The sequence below is a fragment of the Xiphophorus hellerii genome, chromosome 8 (assembly GCF_003331165.1).
Source record: "Xiphophorus hellerii strain 12219 chromosome 8, Xiphophorus_hellerii-4.1, whole genome shotgun sequence".
Classification (NCBI taxonomy): domain Eukaryota; kingdom Metazoa; phylum Chordata; class Actinopteri; order Cyprinodontiformes; family Poeciliidae; genus Xiphophorus; species Xiphophorus hellerii.
Genome location: NC_045679.1, coordinates 8,250,492 through 8,268,941, shown reverse-complemented (window position 1 = coordinate 8,268,941; position 18,450 = coordinate 8,250,492).

The window sequence follows — 18,450 nt, the reverse complement described above, 5'->3', positions numbered from 1 at the left end:
TTGGTTTGTTTTACATTCGAGTAAAAAATAAAAAAATAAAAAACAGAAATTTTACTCAAGTAAGAGTAGAGATATTGCATAATAAAATTACTCAAGTATTGTGCGGTAAAAATATTCCTAAAAGTACTTTTTTAAGTTATTCAAGTAAATGTAACCAGTTGCTATCCAAATCTGCATAAATACTTTTTTTTTTTTTAACAAAAAACAAATAAAAGAACAAAGTATTTGATTAAAAAAAAAATCAGGATTCCAATATTACAGGTGTTGATGCAGATTAACATTTTTTATTTAATCAGAGCCAAATTTATTACAACTTAAAATCTTGATCCATGGTAGTGTTTATTACAAAAAAGTATTTATATTTTAATTGCAGTGCATTTTTACCCGCGTTGCTCTGAATAGTAGATTGTATAATGAGATCAGCAGATGAACAGTTCAACCAGGTGGTTGCTAATTGCTACTGGCTAGTCTGAAGGAGTTACAGCTTAGAAACTGCAGCTCTGGGGAGGAGCTGCGACCTGAAGGAGGGGCTCGGTCCTCTCAGGCGTTTTGCACAGCTGAATGGTTGCCATGGTGATTAAGCTTCCATGAAAGAATCAAAGAGACACTCCAGGTATGTTTTTAACGCGGGAATAACATTATAACACGACGTAAACTTAAAAAAAGGTTAATTTTACACAATGCTTTCCCTTTTTAAAAAAGTAGATTTTTTTTTTTTTAGCCTGAGGGTTGTTTTGAAATCCTTGCCACCTTTAGTACGGCCTTTTCTGAACGATCCAGCTGTTTCTCCCTGGACGTTCCTGTTCATGGTTTGTGACTGACACAGTCTAATACAGCAGGGAGAGCCAAATTAACTGGAAGAATATTAAACAAGCAGTGTGTCATGATGCCCTGTGAGCTATAAATCAGCGTCAATGGCGGTGGAAGTGACAGTGAAATATTTAATGTCATCTAATTCTGAACAGAGTCCTGCGAGGGCTGGAGGATGAAGAGACTTCAAATCCTCTCTCTCTGGCTGCTCTCCTGCATCATGAAATCCCCAGAGTGGAGCGGAAGAAGCGGATGAAAAGAGAAAAACATAAACACAAGCATGCTACGGAGGACGAGCGGCAGCCCTGATCTCAGATGTCAGAGTCAGATTCTGTCACAGCAGAGAGAGAGAGAGACGGGAGTTTGAACATCTCCTCCTCCCAACGCGTCTGCACGGCGGCTGAAAGGCAGCTGTTACGGTTTTGATTTATGGCGTTTTACGGCCGGGGAAATTGATTTGTTTTTGACACGAACGGTGAGGGGAAACACGCTTGTCATACTAATAGAGGTCCACCTGGAAAAACTGTCCGGCCATGTCGAAAAATCCAGAGTAACGGAAAATAAATGAAAGTTCTGCATCTCAACATGCAGAAGGAGAGCAATAATTCAACATGGTTTAAACTGGTGATAAAACAAGACACAGAAATACTCTAGAAACGTACAAATGACAAAATTACAGCAGAATCTGATCTGATTAGTTACATTTTAAGACAAATTTCACACGCATATCCTTCTGACTTGGATTTAAACCCACAAACTCAAACAAAAAATGTTGAATATTACTGAAAATCACATTTCTATCGCCAAGTGAAAAATCATAGAGATTAATTACACAGAAATTGATAGCGAACTTGGAGCGCCCGGCCAGCTGACAGCTGGCGAGGGAAGCTGGCCGTTAATACAGCGGGAGCAGACATGTCCGAAAATATCAGAGCAATATTGCAATTAGGTGACGTATTGATGAACCGAGCAGATATCTGAGATCTATACATCCACATTCTCACCCAAAAACGCTGTAAAAAATCATGTTGGGTCACTTAAAGTGTAATAAAGCAAATTAATTTGCCGCTCTTCATTGCCGATTTGCCTGTACGCCCGGTTTGGACCCGGAAGGAATCATGGGATATGGTGGGCGGTGTGGGACACACCGAACCCGTCCTTCAAATCTGGGGAAAAGGAGGACGCCTTTGAATTCAGACACAACATGATAATACTTATCAATAATGCTTAAAATGATTAAATATTAGTATTAAAGATATTTTTATGAAACAAAAATAATATTATTTATAAATACTTAAGTATGAAGCGTGGTTAACCAGAGAAAGTAAAAGAAACCCAGACCTCATGTTGGGTAGTTTGGAGAAAATTGAGTTTTTTCGATGCAGTTGAACTCGTTTCAATCGTCAAAGTTTCTAAACAAAGTATCAGGCTGCAGAGGAAGCCTCTGCCTCTTCGGCTCTGCCCTACTTCCACTCTAACACTCTGCAACACACACACACACACACACCTTTGGGCAATGCAATGTTAGTCAGTCGCGCTTTACGATTGGTAGACGGTCTTTCTAACTGTCTGTGTGATTTCACGAGCAAAACTTTCCGAAACAAAACTCCCGACAAATATCCGCAACCAAGCCTTGTGAGGAGCTTCTGCTCTGGCGGAGCGCAGGATCTCATCGCTTTAAAAAGTAATGAGGCCTGAGTGCATTGTCATGTTGTGGGCTTTGACAAATCAATGCTCTCAAAACTTCATTTGGAATAAATCTGCTCCCTTGTTTTTCATTCTCTCAAACAGCACCAACAGAAACACTGAAACGTGGACGGGGTAAACAACTCTATACCCACTACTTCACTGGTACGCATGCATCATTCATGCGACTCCTTCTCTCCCGTTTCCATGTATATGTTTTACTGTCTTCTTAATCAAACCGTCGCCCATAATCAAGTAGAGAATAGTAGGATACATTAAAAAGGGTTGTGTTAGATTGTTCACTTCGGTTATGTCAATACCACAGAGGGAGAGCCCTGACAACAAAATGCACTCACCCTGTGATTGCCTCTTCGTTAACATCCTTCTCAACCTTGATTACATTTTCTAAGCAGTGAGGGAATTTTTAGATTTCCGTCTGGAAACACAAACCTAAAGTCTTCGCCAGGCAAACGTTCGACGAGATCGACGACTTGAACTAGAGGAAGAAATTTGTTTTTCTTCAGGAGGCGAAACTGAAGGGCAAAGAAAATGATTTAAAATAATTCAGTTTAAGTCAGTTTGTTCATGTAGCACCAGGCCTGTCATGCTCCATGATAAATTGTTCCAGAAAGTATTGCGATAAACATTATTGTTGCTTTGAGACCATTTTTAAGTAGTTTAATGGTAACGGCAAAATAATACTGCAGGAGCACGTTCCAAAATATCGGTAAACTGTAAAATTTTATGAACATTTAACGCTGCAGCTGGAAGACACTCTAAATATTAAAAATAAACAAACAAAACAACAAATAAAATAAATCACTATGTCTTTGTAAACAAAATTGTCCTTCAAAAAAAAAGGCCTGTTGAGACAAAAGCACCAAACAGAAAACTTTAGTCATTGGCAGAAAGAGAGAAAACAAGAGAAACAGCAAATCAGTTTGTTTTAGTTTATCATGTGATTATTGTGGCAGGCCTATATAACACCAATTCACAACAAATATGGCGTCAAGTCAATTCAATCCAATTCAATAAAGATAAATTTCAAATATAGTTACAGTCATTCGAGTCTGATACTCGTTATTAAACAATGCAATCAAGTTTAGTTGGTTATATAAAGATACACAGAAGATCAATTCAAATCATTGGCTTGATATATTTGTTTCAATAGTAGCCCGTCACTTTCATCGAGTCACTTTCATCGAGTCACTTTCATCGAGTCACTTTCATTGAGTCACTTTCATTGAGTCACTTTCATCGAGTCACTTTCATTGAGTCACTTTCATCGAGTCACTTTCATCGAGTCACTTTCATTGAGTCACTTTCACCGAGTCACTTTCATTGAGTCACTTTCATCGAGTCATTTTCACCGAGTCACTTTCATTGAGTCACTTTCATCGAGTCACTTTCATTGAGTCACTTTCATTGAGTCACTTCACCGAGTCACTTTCATTGAGTCACTTTCATCGAGTCACTTTCATCGAGTCACTTTCATTGAGTCACTTTCATCGAGTCACTTTCATTGAGTCACTTTCATCGAGTCACTTTCATCGAGTCACTTTCACCGAGTCACTTTCATTGAGTCACTTTCATCGAGTCATTTTCACCGAGTCACTTTCATTGAGTCACTTTCATCGAGTCACTTTCATTGAGTCACTTTCATTGAGTCACTTTCACTGAGTCATTTTCATTGAGTCACTTTCATTGAGTCACTTTCACCGAGTCACTTTCATTGAGTCACTTTCATCGAGTCACTTTCATCGAGTCACTTTCATTGAGTCACTTTCATTGAGTCACTTTCACTGAGTCATTTTCATTGAGTCATTTTCATTGCAGCAAGCCCTCATAGTGAGCATGCATGTAGCGACAGTGGGAAGGAGAACCAGAACCAGAACCTGCTCAGTGTGAACGACCAGCTGCGGGTTTGAGAAGACAGAAAAAGCACAAAACAAAATAAACAGTAGATGTGTTTCCACTCACCGCATAGTTTAACATTTAACATTTTGGAAATAAATTTGCTTAATTTTGAAAAACGTTTTTGTTTCTTTGATAAAAGGCTTCGGCTCAAGGATAAGTTGGGGTTTATTTGGCCGTTTCAGTGTTGGGTTATTTCACAACACTGTAGGGGAAACACTTTTATGACGCATCACATGAGTCACATGATCAACAACCAACCGGCTGTTACTACTGCGGGAAACCATGACCAAGAGAATGACAGGAAGTAGTTTGAGGCTCATTGTACAGCGTGTTGTTTAATGACCTATCACGTGAACAATCTGATTTTAATTTGGTTTCTTATTTAATGGAAACAATGTAATTACAAATTTGTGGGGGGGTTTCAACATTATCAGAATATCGACAAAATTTTGCGAACATTTTGTAATGAATACGCAGCTGCAGAAGAATTCATTTTTTCTACATTAAAGAAAAGTAAAAAATTACTGGTAGCAGTTGCTACCTTTTGTAGGAAGGAAATACAACTAAGTGTTATATTTGTCTTAATTTATCTGGTCACAGTTACTTGGGAACACGGATGGCCCAGTCAAAGTCCAGACATAAATCCAGCTAAGAATGTGAAGCTTTAAACTGATGTTCACAGACACTCTTCATCCAAACCTGAGCGATTTCACAAAGAAAAAATAGGAAAAAATGTAAAGTAAACGGTTGTTCCATGTTCTATAGACACATAACTTTCAGATTAAATATTAATTTTGAGGTTGTAACTCAACAAAATGAGGAAAAGGTCAAATATAAAAAAAACAAAGGTCAGTCTGCCTAATAATAACAACTCAAGAGACTTTTCTAAATTACAATTTTCCAGTCAGGTGAAAATGTTTTCTACTCCTGCTGCCTCCTGCAATTTAAACATTTGAGATAAAATAAGGAAACAAAAAGCTTCTTTATCACGTTTTCTCTGTTTTGTTTCTCTAAGTTGAAGTAAAGCGAGTCCAGCTGTGAATCCTCCAGCGGCCTCACTAAAGGGGAAGCGTAATCTACAGAAAATGGACAATGCATGCATTTCTGTGTGCTTTTAATGTTTTATATGAGTCCTGATGTGTTTTTCTTGTATTTGGAAGAGAAGCTACCTAAGCGCCGACTCTGAGCCACTTTTGAAACTTACTGCTTTGTTTTTGTCTTTGTTTTGGACCAGGAAGGCAGAAACCCTTTGGCCGCGGGTTGCAGCTTGTGGGGAGGGTCTCGTTTGGAGCGATCTACTTTTTAGTTTCTGGACGGACGCCTGCGTCGACCCTGCCAACCGGCATGCTGTGAACGACAGGGAGGGGAAACGTGGCACCAAGTTAAATGGAACGAGCCTGATTTATGTGTCCAACACCAGATTAAGGTTGCATTTTCGGCCACACTGACCATAATTTCTGCGTAATTGAACGTGGACAGTCTTCTAATAACTCACATCGGTCGATCTTTGCTAATAAACGATCCCAAGATGATTCTGGGAAGCAGTAGATTTGACTCAAGCTTTGTTTTAGACATCACATTTTTTAAGCCTACCGTACCCTAACCCTAACCCTACCCAAAATAAAACTCCTAAAATCCAGAGTTAGTAAGATATCGCAGCCTTTTAATCCCCCCGTGGGTTTTTCCCAGCACTGGTCGGCATCCTGCCAAATTTACCCTCACCTGATAAAACTGCCAACTATTGGCAAAACGGAGGACAGAAACCGGAACACAGTGCTATAGACTGGTCAAATACTGGTTATATACTGGTCAAATAAGAGGTAAACATCTTACAGAGTTTCAGTGTGTTTTTATTGACCTGAAGGATAATAAAATAGGAATCAGCAAAGACGACCGAAGCGATTAGCATCCAGATTGTGTGTGAGGCAAACCGGAAGTCCACCCCAAAAAACCCGAAAGCAACGCCCCCCAAACAAAGGTTTCGTTTCACCACAACTGCTCCCATCCCAACCCTTGAATCTCTGGAGGCCCCTGAGTGTCTGGAGGCCCCTGAATGTCTGGAGGCCCCTGAATGGCCCCTACCAGCAGCTACTGAGTTTTCTTTGCCTTGATATCTCAGTCTTATAATTCTAGATCTAGAGGTTTAACATCAAACTATTATATAGAGTTAAAACCCCTTTGAGCTTTTTGATCTATAGATCAGTCTGCAGCCAGGTTGTTCTAGAGCAGGGGTGTCAGACTCCAGTCCTCAAGGGCCGGTGTCCTGCAACTTTTAGATGTGCCTCTGCTGCACCACACCTGAATAGAATAATTAGGTCATTAGCAAGGCTCTGGAGAACTGATCTACACAAGGAGGAGGTAATTAAGCCATTTCATTCCAGTGTTTTGTACCTGTGGCACATCTAAAAACTGCAGGACTGCGGCCCTCGAGGACTGGAGTTTGACACCTGTGTTCTAGAGGTTAAATAAATATTATTAGGGCTTCATTAGTAAAATGGCAGCAATTAGCTTATTTCATAACTTTATAACCTTTGACCTTCTCTCCTCTGGTCTGTTTAACAGCTACAGTCTCAGATCAGCTCAGCCCTCCAGGACTGTCAGCAGCAGAAACAGAAACTTTATACCTGTTGGGGAAAATATAGATTATATTTGCTTTGCATTTCCCCGCATGATGGCAATGATACAGTAGGATCCAGTTAGATTCTTGATTAATATGGGTTGTTGCTGTGTTGTTGTTAAGATCTAGTACAATGTGCTCTTTTAAACTTTGGGGCCCCCGCCCCTCCAAAGGTCTCTGCACGGCCCTGTTGAAGTTTATGGATAAATGCATACTAATGCAGCAGACTCACCTGCACACATGCAAATGATAAAAGCATAATCCCTGCAGTGACGGAAAGAAAGTGCGTCTGTGGGCAGTGGGGTGGAATCAGTTTCTGCCTGTCACTGGTGATTGGCAGAGGTGCAGGCTGCAGCCTCCAGGAGAGCTTTGTTCTCTTGGATGGTGCTGCTGAACAAACATTAGGCTTGCTAAACTGCACTTCAGAGCTCCCCCTCAGCTGCTCAGACATGAAACAAAAACAAAAAAAAAGCCTTTCTGAAGATGTAGGGATCATACTGTAGAGAAGCACACGCTCCTCAGATGTAAACCTGTTGAACTGTCGTTTCACGGGCCGCTTCAAATGGGCTTGAGAGCCAGAGATGTAGTCCAAGCAAACTCTTATCCAAGCATTTAGAAGAACATATTTCAAAACACGAGGAGCAAAAGAGCTTTAAAGGTTGGCATTACTGCATTTTTTAATTTGACTGTTCGACAGAAGAGTTTATGCAACGTTTCTGTTTCATTTAGAAATCTAGACAGCTTTAAAATAATCCATCATACAGCATGTTGTGCCAAATCTTGTTCGATTAAGAGACTAAATTCTTTAGATTACCGGATGATAATTGAATTTAGAACCTGCGTTCCCATTACAAATGTGTGCCAAAATTAGTTGATAGTACGTGAATTGAGTTGTTCCCATTAAAAATGCAATTAAAATCACATATAAATAAGTTTGTTCGCACAATAAGTCCTTAAAGAACACGTTGCACAATCTTCCTCCAACTACTTCCTGTGGTATTATTTGTGGTTTTCGCCAGTGGCAACATGAATATTTATGTGCTTAGCTGCATATCAAAGTTAGCTATTAGAAATTTTTAATTTTTTCCCATTTGAGAGGTTGATTTATGAGCAGTAAAACAACCTAATGGAGCTTTAACTTCCACATTAACAGTTAGGATAGGCAGAACATGCACAATCTCGTTGCGTTTTATTTTTTAAAAAAAGGAAACAGGACAGAGGAACTCCCAGAAGCCGTGAGAAGATGGCGGGCGCGGCTTGATTTGGTGGATTTTTTGGCTGAGGATGACTGCCTCCTGCCAAAATAGCAAAGCATTTCCAGCTGAGGGCCACTGCAGGAAGGAGTTCACATTTTGATCTCTCTTCCTCCTTCTGTGATGACTTCTCTGAAGTGGGGATTCAAGTGCACAGCACCAAAGACGGAATAAATCTGAAAGGATCCGAAACTTCAGTCTGCACACAGAGGTCGCACGAGATGAAGCAGTCAGAGAGGAGCTAAAAGCAAATAATCACAACTAATCCGGTGTCAAAAAAGACAACAGGAAGCTTAAATAAATCAAAAATGAGTTTGTGTAATAAAAAAAATAGTCAGATGTGAGAATAGGAGGTAAAACCGACCTCATAGTGTAGCTGCCATCTTAGATTAAAGCAGCAAAATGTGTTCAAACACCTGACAGTGTTTATTGCAGCAACATAATATCCTGTTTCCAGGGGGAATAAATATGATGTAACACAGAATATAATTTCTCTTAACCTCTGGTCTCAATGGGAAAGATGAAAGAACATGCTGGTCAAGTACAGCAGATCTTCATGTGATCAATAACCGGATGTTACTACTGCTGGAAAAGACGAAGAAGAAGACGACAGGAAGTGGTAGGAGGATCATGGCGCCGCATATTTCTTTAAGGATTTATCATGTGATCAAACTTATTCAGGTGTAATTTTAATTGCTTTTCTTAATCAATGGAAACACCACGATTGCGAAATTGTGTTTAACAACATAAGCAGAATATCGACAAACCTTTTCACACATTTGTACGTGACTTTCACTATAAAAGAAAACTCGAAAGCTGCTAGCATGTTAACAAGAGGCAAAAACGCAACAAAACATTTGTGTTTTACTGACCCGGCATTGTCGCGTGAACAGATTCTTAGTCGTTGGCTCCCCAGGGGGCGCCGGTAAGTGTGACGGACGACGTAAATGCAAGTCAGAGACAGTGGGTTGTGTTGGTGTGTGCTGGCCCTGAGTCAGACTATTGACCTGTCCAAGGTCCTCCTGCTGAAACAGACTCATGTGACCCTGAACAGGATTTAGTGGGAACACAGAGTGACGATATCAAAGCAAAGCCTCTTGTTAGGAAGAGGTAAAGTTATCAGATGAAAACAAACAACCACCAGTCCTAATAAGCACTCTTGTCCGTTCAGCTCTTACCAACAAAAGACACGATCCGTTCAGTTCATTGAAATACTGACTTCCTCAAAAATTGCTAATGCAATCAAATCAGATCCAACATTTTTGAACGATGGAGCACAGACCGTAGAGCCAATCTGTCTAGACTTTTCTCTAGTAATGCCACAACTGGAGCTGAAACAACTTCCATCCCTCCGCAGCCTCGGCGTTCACACTTTCAGCCCTGTGAACGTCACCTGGCCGGTCTACCTTGAATGTGAGACCTTGCTGAGTTTCTCAGGAGATGCATAAACACAGGAAGCTGTTAGGATAGCAGCTGCGGTGTGATGCCTGCCGAGTCTCACTGCCAGCCCATTATCTGTGTCACCAGACTGCAGCGCCTGCCACTGCAGCAGCAACGGCGATTGTTTGCAAAACAAAGGAAGCAACGATTTTTCTTCAAAGCTGAGGTTTTGTTCAAATGAGAACTCCTAGATAGTCCAAAACAGACACTGCCACTTTCTGTAGAGTCCAAAATAAACTTTGGACTTTACAGAATTGATTATTGATCCAGGATAATTTAATTATTGCATCACAGATGACCTTGAAAATGAAACAAGCTTGAGCGAACACACAATAATTAGAGTATTGGTCTTTTGATCATATTATGGTGCAGCTGGTCTAGTTTCTGCGGAGCTATTTGTCCCGACATGCACATCTATTACTAAAATCTAGATCTGAGGGCGGATTCTTACAATTACAAAAAATTAGACTATGTTTTATTATCTTATTATTTTCTTTATGAAAATGTTAGTGAGCAATAAAAAAATCCCAAATATTCAGATGATATTCTTTGCAGAGACGTTGACAAATACTTGTTTACAAGTCCAAGTCAAATCTTAAAGGGGCAAGTTGACTTGTCTTTTAGGGACAAGTCAAATAATGAAATAATGTCAAGTCTTTCCAGTCCAAGTGAGACATAAACTCTTCATAGACCAAGTCATGGAGGCAGTTTTTAAGGAGCAAGTCAAAGTACAGACAAGTGTTTTGAGTGCAAGTTCAAGTCAAGTCTTAGGCCCAAGTCATTAAACTAGTCTTTAAGAGGCAAGTTCAAGTCATGTCTTTTATAAACAAGTCAAAGTAATGACTTCAGAGAATGTAAAAAAATACGCATAAATATGTTTAAGCCAAGTCCAAGTCATATTTCAAGACTTTAAGGGACAAGTCAACTCATGTCTTTTAGGGGCAAGTCAAAGTAACGTCTCAGGTCTTTTCAGATATATTCAATTCACTTACAAACTCTTTAAAGGCCAAGTCCAAGTCATGGAACAAGTCTTTAAGAAGTCCACGTAAAATTTTGAGAGCCAAGTCCAAACCCAGTCAAGTTTTTTTGGAGGAAAGTTCAAGTCAAATCTTAAGCCCAAGTCATTAAACTAGTCTTTAAGAGGCAAGTTTAAGTAATGCCCTTTTATGGACAAGTCAAAGTAACATCTTGAATCTTTCCAGGGAATATACAAGTCACACATAAAGTCTTTAAAGGCCCAGTCCGAGTCATGGAACAAGACTTTAAGGGATAAAACTAAGTTTTTTGGGAGCAACTTCCAGTCAGATCATTGAGGAGTCAAGTCTCCAAGTCAAGTCTCAAGTCTCTGAGGAGTGAGTTTAAATCAAATCTTTGAGGGACCAGTTCCATTCTTCAGGAGAGGCTGCTATGATCCAATATTCATAATTTATAAGAGACAATAATTATTTACTAAGCTACACTCACCAGCTTACTTCCCCCTGAGATAAAGATTGTTAATGAGACTTGAGTCTGTTTTTGTGGCTCAAGAGCAAAACTCAAGTAATCATCTCTGATTCTTGGCACTTTTAACTGCATCCACCGAAACTCGATTGTTGTTTTGCTGCTTTATTATAGTAATTTGTCTCTGCAAAGAAGAAAATGCTGCTCAGACGACGACAAGAAGACGACATCAGAGAGTTTTTATTGAGTTTCTGCGGTTGCCGTGTGGTGAATGAAGCCAACCATCACTCCCCTTCATGCTGTTCCCTTTTCTCTGCCAAAGGAGTGGGTTTCGCTAACAGGTGTTGCTGCTCATCAAGCCGACTGGAAATACCTTTTCACGTTGTGTTTTGAAAGGCAGTGAAATAAAAATAGATGTGCAGGGAAAGCAGCCATGCGGTTGGTTCGCCCTACTGATCGGCTTCTAAAAACGGTAGCTGCAAAAATAGGGATTAATTTTTCAGTTTGACGTGTTCTAATGACAACCAACACTTAAAAATGAAAAAGATTTTTTTCTTTTTGTCTTTATGTACTGCGTTAGTTTTTTTATTTTTATTTGATTTGTTCAAGACTTTTTCTTTCAAAGCTTTGCAGAATAATTTCAGCTCCTTTTTCTGATTTGTCGACGAGTTCAGGCATTAAATTGGATAATCTGGCCTTCAGATTTATTCCCAACCGTAACCTGGACTAAGACCTGTCGCCTAGCAACCGTGACCAAAAAAGAAAAAAAACTGGCTAAAAGGAAGACTGCTATATTTCTGAGTTTCTTTTTTCTTATTTAATCTTTTTTTAAAAATCAGTTTTCTTCGTATTTTACATTCTATTACAATTGACTATTAAGGCCATGGTAAGAAAATTAAAAATGCTAAAATTGCAAGAATAAACTTTTACGAGAAAGTTGAAATAATACGAGAATAGAGAAAGAAAATATTCCGACCTTCTTCTCAAAATAAAGACTTTATTTTTTAACTAATAAAACTTTATTTTCATATTATTATGTCTATTGGCTTTATTCTTGTATTATTTGGAATTTATTCTTGTGTGACTTCATGACTTTATTGTCACAATAAAAATAATGAAATTGTGAGAATAAAGTCATAAAAATTGAGAGTAAGCTCATTAATTTTAAGTGAAAATATTACAAGAATAAAATCAGAGAATAAAGTCATATGAGAAAGTAGAAATAATATTATGACTTATATAACAAATTTATTTAGTTATTTTTTATGTAAAACTTTCCTCTCATAATATGACTTTATTCTCACATGAGTTTATTCTAGTTATTTTTTTTAGTAGATACAGATAGGAGCCCTCTCACTATAATCTTTACATTTTTGAACCACCATATTTTAATATACTTGTGTTTAAACCCAATATTAATCCTTTTCTCCCTCCAGATTTGTCCTCCATTATTACAAAAACAAAAATCTCCAGTTGGACCCACAGTGAATCTCTGAACAGGCTGGACTGCGAAGGAGAAACCAAACTGTCGGATGTTTTTGCTTTCAAATTTGAACTTCCTTCATCGCTTTGTTGTGACGTAATCGGCCTTGGAAGGATGCAGGATCTGGATTTGGGCACAATTTCGTCTTAACTAAGTGCGAAGAGACGACAAATCTTTGTAACTTGGGAGGCGGCGGCCAAACACACAGCTACGCTAACGGGACGTCTACCAAACAGCAAACGAGGAGCAGCCATTTTAAATCTTACCGATTAAGAAATGCATTGTGGGTATTCTTAGTCTTGTTTATAGTAGAAATATCTTATTACACTTGAAATAATCAACCAACTTACAAGAATCTGTTCAATATTATATAGGAGCTTGTTTTAAGTAAATAATTCCTTAATATTGTTGAAAAAGTTCTAGTTCCATTGGTAGAATGTTTCGCTGCGCCGTTACCTAGCAACCCCAGCCACGCCCAGCCTGTCACCTAGCAACCCAGTTTTACTTCCATTGGCAGATTATTTCACTTATAGCAAGACATTTTTCCCATGTTTTAAGATAAATAATCTGTCAATGCAACTAGAAATTTTACATCAGTATCAAAGAATTATTTACTTAAATCAAGCTCCTGTGTTTTTCTGATACTTCTGACGTAGTTTTGTCTTATTTCTAATGCACCAAGATGTTTGCACTAGAAGATCAAAAAATACTTGGTAAGATTTTGTGTTTTTGCAGTGTGATGTCATTCAAGTTCAGGTGAGTGAAAGGAAACGAGCAAAAACTTTTGACAATATTGTGCTGAGTACGAGGCAAAAGCCCTTCGAACCAAAACAAACGTCTGTGTAAACACGTTGTTATAGCAGAAACTGAGCAACATTTTTTACAGTATGCAAGTTCCAGTATTCTTCTCCAATCTCGAAAAGCATTCAGTGTTTATTCAGATCTTCCTAAGAATTAAAAACTTTTTGTTACTGGGAAACGTTCTTGAAACTTCTTCCTTGTGTTCAAGGACGGAGCTGGACTCCGTTAGCATTCATTAAATCCTTGCCATTATACAGATTTTCTTTATAGCTGTTTTCCTAGGAACAGATTTTCTGAAATTGTGAGCCCAGCTTCCAGCGTCAGGCATCTCAAAGCTGTAAAATATTTGCAGCAGATGCTTTTGTTTGCTTTTGCTGTTGTTTTATTCTCTCAAGGTCCCGACACATGCAAAGACATTTCTGACTTTCTTACCCCTTTAGCCTGGAAAGGATAATAATTCTGACTTTAATCTAAGAATTCTGACTATTATTAATCAGACGTCTGACTTTAATCTCAGGATTAGCCCTTAATCTAAGAATTCTGACTTTAATCAAAAAATTTGGACTGTTTAAACTCTTTAGTCAAAAAATTAGCTTTTTTTAAACTCAGAAGTCTGACTTTAGTCTCAGAATTTGTTGTTAAGACAATAATTCTGACTTTAAGTTAAGAAGTCTGACTTTAATCTCAGAATTTGGACCTTTTTCAAATCAGAAGTCTGACTTCTGGCATTAATCTGAGAATTCTGAGTTCTTTTGTAAAATAAATTATTTAGTTTTCAATAGAAATGAAAAGCCAAATGAAAAATCTTCATCGGATCCTTGTAGTTATGTCACAATATTAGATAAAACAACCAGAAATGAAAAGAGAAGAAAAATAAAGTCTTCAGGACCTGAAGAACTCCTGATCTAAGCTATTTTTAAACACTGAGCAAGTCTGGCTGCTGGGAAGGGAAATATAATAAACTTCTGGGGCAATTTAATATTGTTGCAAAGCACTATATTTTTGCAACATGGTGTGAAGTGTTGCTGGCCAATTTGTTTAAACCTTGAACGCACCAGAATGTCTCAGTTGGAAATGTGACGGCAATAAGATGGTTTCTTTAGGGCAGATTAGCATAAAACCTGTTGAAGGTGATCTAAAGTCCCTGAGCAGCTTATCGTTGATTTGCTGCAAGAATAGAGACGCTTCTTTGGCCGCTCCATACCTGGAGAGAGAGAGGAGAAAAAAGTCATGAAAACAGGGAAAACATTGACAGAAGAAGCTAAATCAGCAGATCTTAAAGTGGGTGACAGCGAGATAAGCCCAGGGCTTCGTTTCCCTGCCATTAGCAGAAGCATGTACTCTCAGTCATGGACTAATGATATGCTGCAGGATCCGTCTCTGCATGAGCTTTCAACAGATGGAGCCAAGCAGGAAAAAAGAAAGAAGAAAAAACAAACTGAACAAACTGCTTTCCATTCTCACCATTCAGGATGAGTTTTACTACATGTATTCTGTCATCCTGGTGCAAATATTTTAACAAAACATTTATTGTACAATAATTTATCAATAAACTGTTACATAGTCAAGTCAAAAAAAAACATATTTACAATAGCATGTTGTTATATTTTGGTTATTCCTGATCAGAAGAAGAAGAAGAAGAGCATTACAAACACCAATCTGTTTATAATGTTTGAATCTCCCTGAGGGAAGCAAACGATCATCTTCCTCTCATTCCCACAAACTATACATGGCCTCATGCAGAGGAAGCATAAGGTTCGCAAATTAAAATTAAAATCATGTCTAATAATAGAAAAACGAGAAGGTTTCACAGAAGCACGAGGCCTGATTGTGTTTTCAGCTGATTGAGTTTTAATGCGTCCATTTGCGCTCTAATGGAAACAATGATGATGTAAATGTGAGACAAACAAGTGAAACGTTTCTAAAGAAGAGAGAATATATTAAGTCATAATATTTGTAACCTAAGGATAAAGTTGCAACAAAAACTTTTTTTTCTTCTGTAGAAACAGGAGTTAATAATTGTTTTGTTTTTTTATTTGAAAGTCTCCATATCAGGGCAAAGTCCTGCAATTTTTTATTCTGCTTTCTTTTCTCAACTGTCCTCCAGAATCACATTTGTTGCACTTCAAAAACAAACTAATTTGAACGTGAAACTAACTTTTATAACTACACTATTTATTTTTGAAATGTTGCCCTTTTTCTACAGTATTCTTTCTTTTTTTTAAAATTTTTTTAAACTTACTTTGCTGCTGTCGCACAGAAATTTCTAAACTATTTTACAGAACTTTCCCAGATGCATTTTGTTAAATCCTCCTTAAAATGTCTAAATATTAATTTAAATTTACTCCAGTTATGTAGAGAAAAACTAATAAAGCCAGAGAATTGAAAATAAAACATGTCTTATAAATTACTAAATATATTTAAATTTATATTAGAAACAACTAACTACCAAAATGATAAAAAGGTATTGTAACTAAATAATGTGCTTTATTTATTTCATATTATTTTTGTTTAATGATAACTTAGACTATTACAAAATTATGTACTTTTAATTTGTGCGATATGGCTAAAAAAATAACATTTTGGGCTATTTTTCATATCTAATTTCCAATTTTAATCAAATCTGTACTTCCTCAAAGAAATTACAAGTGATAGAAAATATTTTAAATATTAAAAATGTAGCTAAATAATGTGTTTTGTTTATTTTTATGCTACTTTATTCAATAAGTTAGGCGACATGGTGAAAAAATATACCCTGTTGCCTAAATGAATTTCCATATCCTATTTCCAATTTTTATCAAATTTGTCTTTCCTCAAAAGAAATTACAATTACAGGAAATATTTTTAAAAAATCAACATGCTTTGACCTGAATTCAGAGTCAGAATAAATACAAGCTGGAAAATATTTTTTATAAAGCAAAATGGCGGGAATACTGGTGTGAAGGAATCGGCAACAAATATAATAATTAAAGCATTTCCCTGTTTCACAGTGGAATATTTAAACAGCTCTGCTTTCTGGCATTAAATTAAGAGTCAAGGGATAAATGTAGGCGTAGAGGAAAACACTGAGGAATGAGGTTCATCATAAATGTAGTCGGTGTGAAGTTGGCTGGTGTTTTAGCTGCAGGAAAAATATACTGAAGGATTTTCTGGCTAAAGGTTCCAAACAAGCAAAAATAGAAAAAGTATGAAAAAATGAAACTGATGAAGCCAAACTGAAAATATTCAAAGAAAATATTTAGATTACAGAGCAGAAACCTCAGGGAGTGTCTACACTCATTCAGTACAAAGCGTTTTGTTAAAAGGAGAAAACGTTTTTTTAAAAAGCGCATCAACATCTCTGAGCCTCAACGGGCTGCAAGTTTGTGTCTCTGAGCAATAAAATTATTCACAAATCCATAATGCAAATGAAAAGTGTCGCTGTTTTGTATCCTATAGAATCCCAAAAGTCTGGATCTGACAGAAACGAAACAAAAAATATCTGAGTGAACATTTATTAATAAAAGAACACAAAGCCTATGCTGTGCATAAAATGGAGAAAAATGGTTGTGCATGCTATCGAAAAACAGAAATGTATTGTTCTGTTGCTAACGTAGCAGTTTTTTCTCTCAATGCTGCAACTTTTGAGACATTTTTCTGTTGACTCAACGTCAAAAAAGAGACTAGAAACAAATTTAGTTTCTGTTTCCGTCTGTGTCAGCTCCTTTTTTCCCCACAAAATGCTTCTGGTAAATAAAGCTGCACTGGAAAACGTACAAAATACTGGTGTGGAAATCAAATAAAGAGAACCGGAAGGTCTGGATCTTAAGGAGGCTTCACAAATTTGCCTCATAAACCTCCATCATTTCTGCTTGAGCAGACAAAATGCCAAAACAATAGGTTACATTTCTCAAACTTACATCTACAACACCAAATATAAACCTTTATTTCTGTTTTTTCTTTTCCTTTAACGCAACAGAAAAGAACAAGTAGCCATTATAGTAAAGCATATTACTGTAAAAACATTTCAAGTGTGGAAACAAGCATAAACATTAGCATGCTCCATATTTCCCACTAGCCACTTCAAATTCAAGATTTCAACCAGTTATTAAAACATTGCCCATCTTAATTACCTCATATGTCATCATATTATTCAACTTTGGTCATCCTACTCATACACCTTTAACGTGATAATATGTAGCAAAATCAGAAATGATTGAGGTTGCTGTTTGAGGGTCTAACACCAGATGTCAACTGGGAGAATATGAAGATGATTTTGAAAGTTTGCAAGTAAAAAAACTCAGAAATTGTGAGATTAATCTCAAAACTTTTCTAGAAAATTTTGAAAATTTTTGAGTTTCAAAAGTTGAAAATTTGCTACAAATAACTAAGAAATTTTTTAATTTTTTTTAATCTAAAATGGCCCAAATAAGTTCTTGTGTTTTAATGGTTAGCGTTATCTTCTGCTGTATTTAGTGGATTAGAATGAGCTAATCCGCTAAGTAGCTAATTCTAATTAGCTAATTAGCGGTGTTTATCAGTGATTTACGTTTAGCGGTTTAGTGTTAATATTTTTATGTGGTTAGCAATTTAGCACTAGCATAGCTAAACTTCTTGTTTAGTGAATTAGTGGCTAATAAAGTGGCTTTTTGGTTAGCTGTGCCCATCACTGGCAGTAGCTATCGTCGATTTTAGTGTCTACATACATTCTCTCTTACAGCCACGGCAGCCATTTTGTAATACCTCCACCAAACAAAGGAAATGCAAAATCAAGAAAATTATTTCTTTGGTTTAACATTTGTAGGCTATGATTTGATACCAAACAGAACCATCCAATTGGTGATTTTAGTGCAAAAGTTAATTTTCCATGGCAACCAGATAAAAAAAATGTAAAAAAAATTGTCACTAAATATGATTTTTATGGGTCGATTAATGATTTATTTGACACCAAAAATGATCATCTGTAATAAATATTGCCAGATTTTGTGCAAAAAGACATTTTCATTTATGACCGTGGTGGCCAT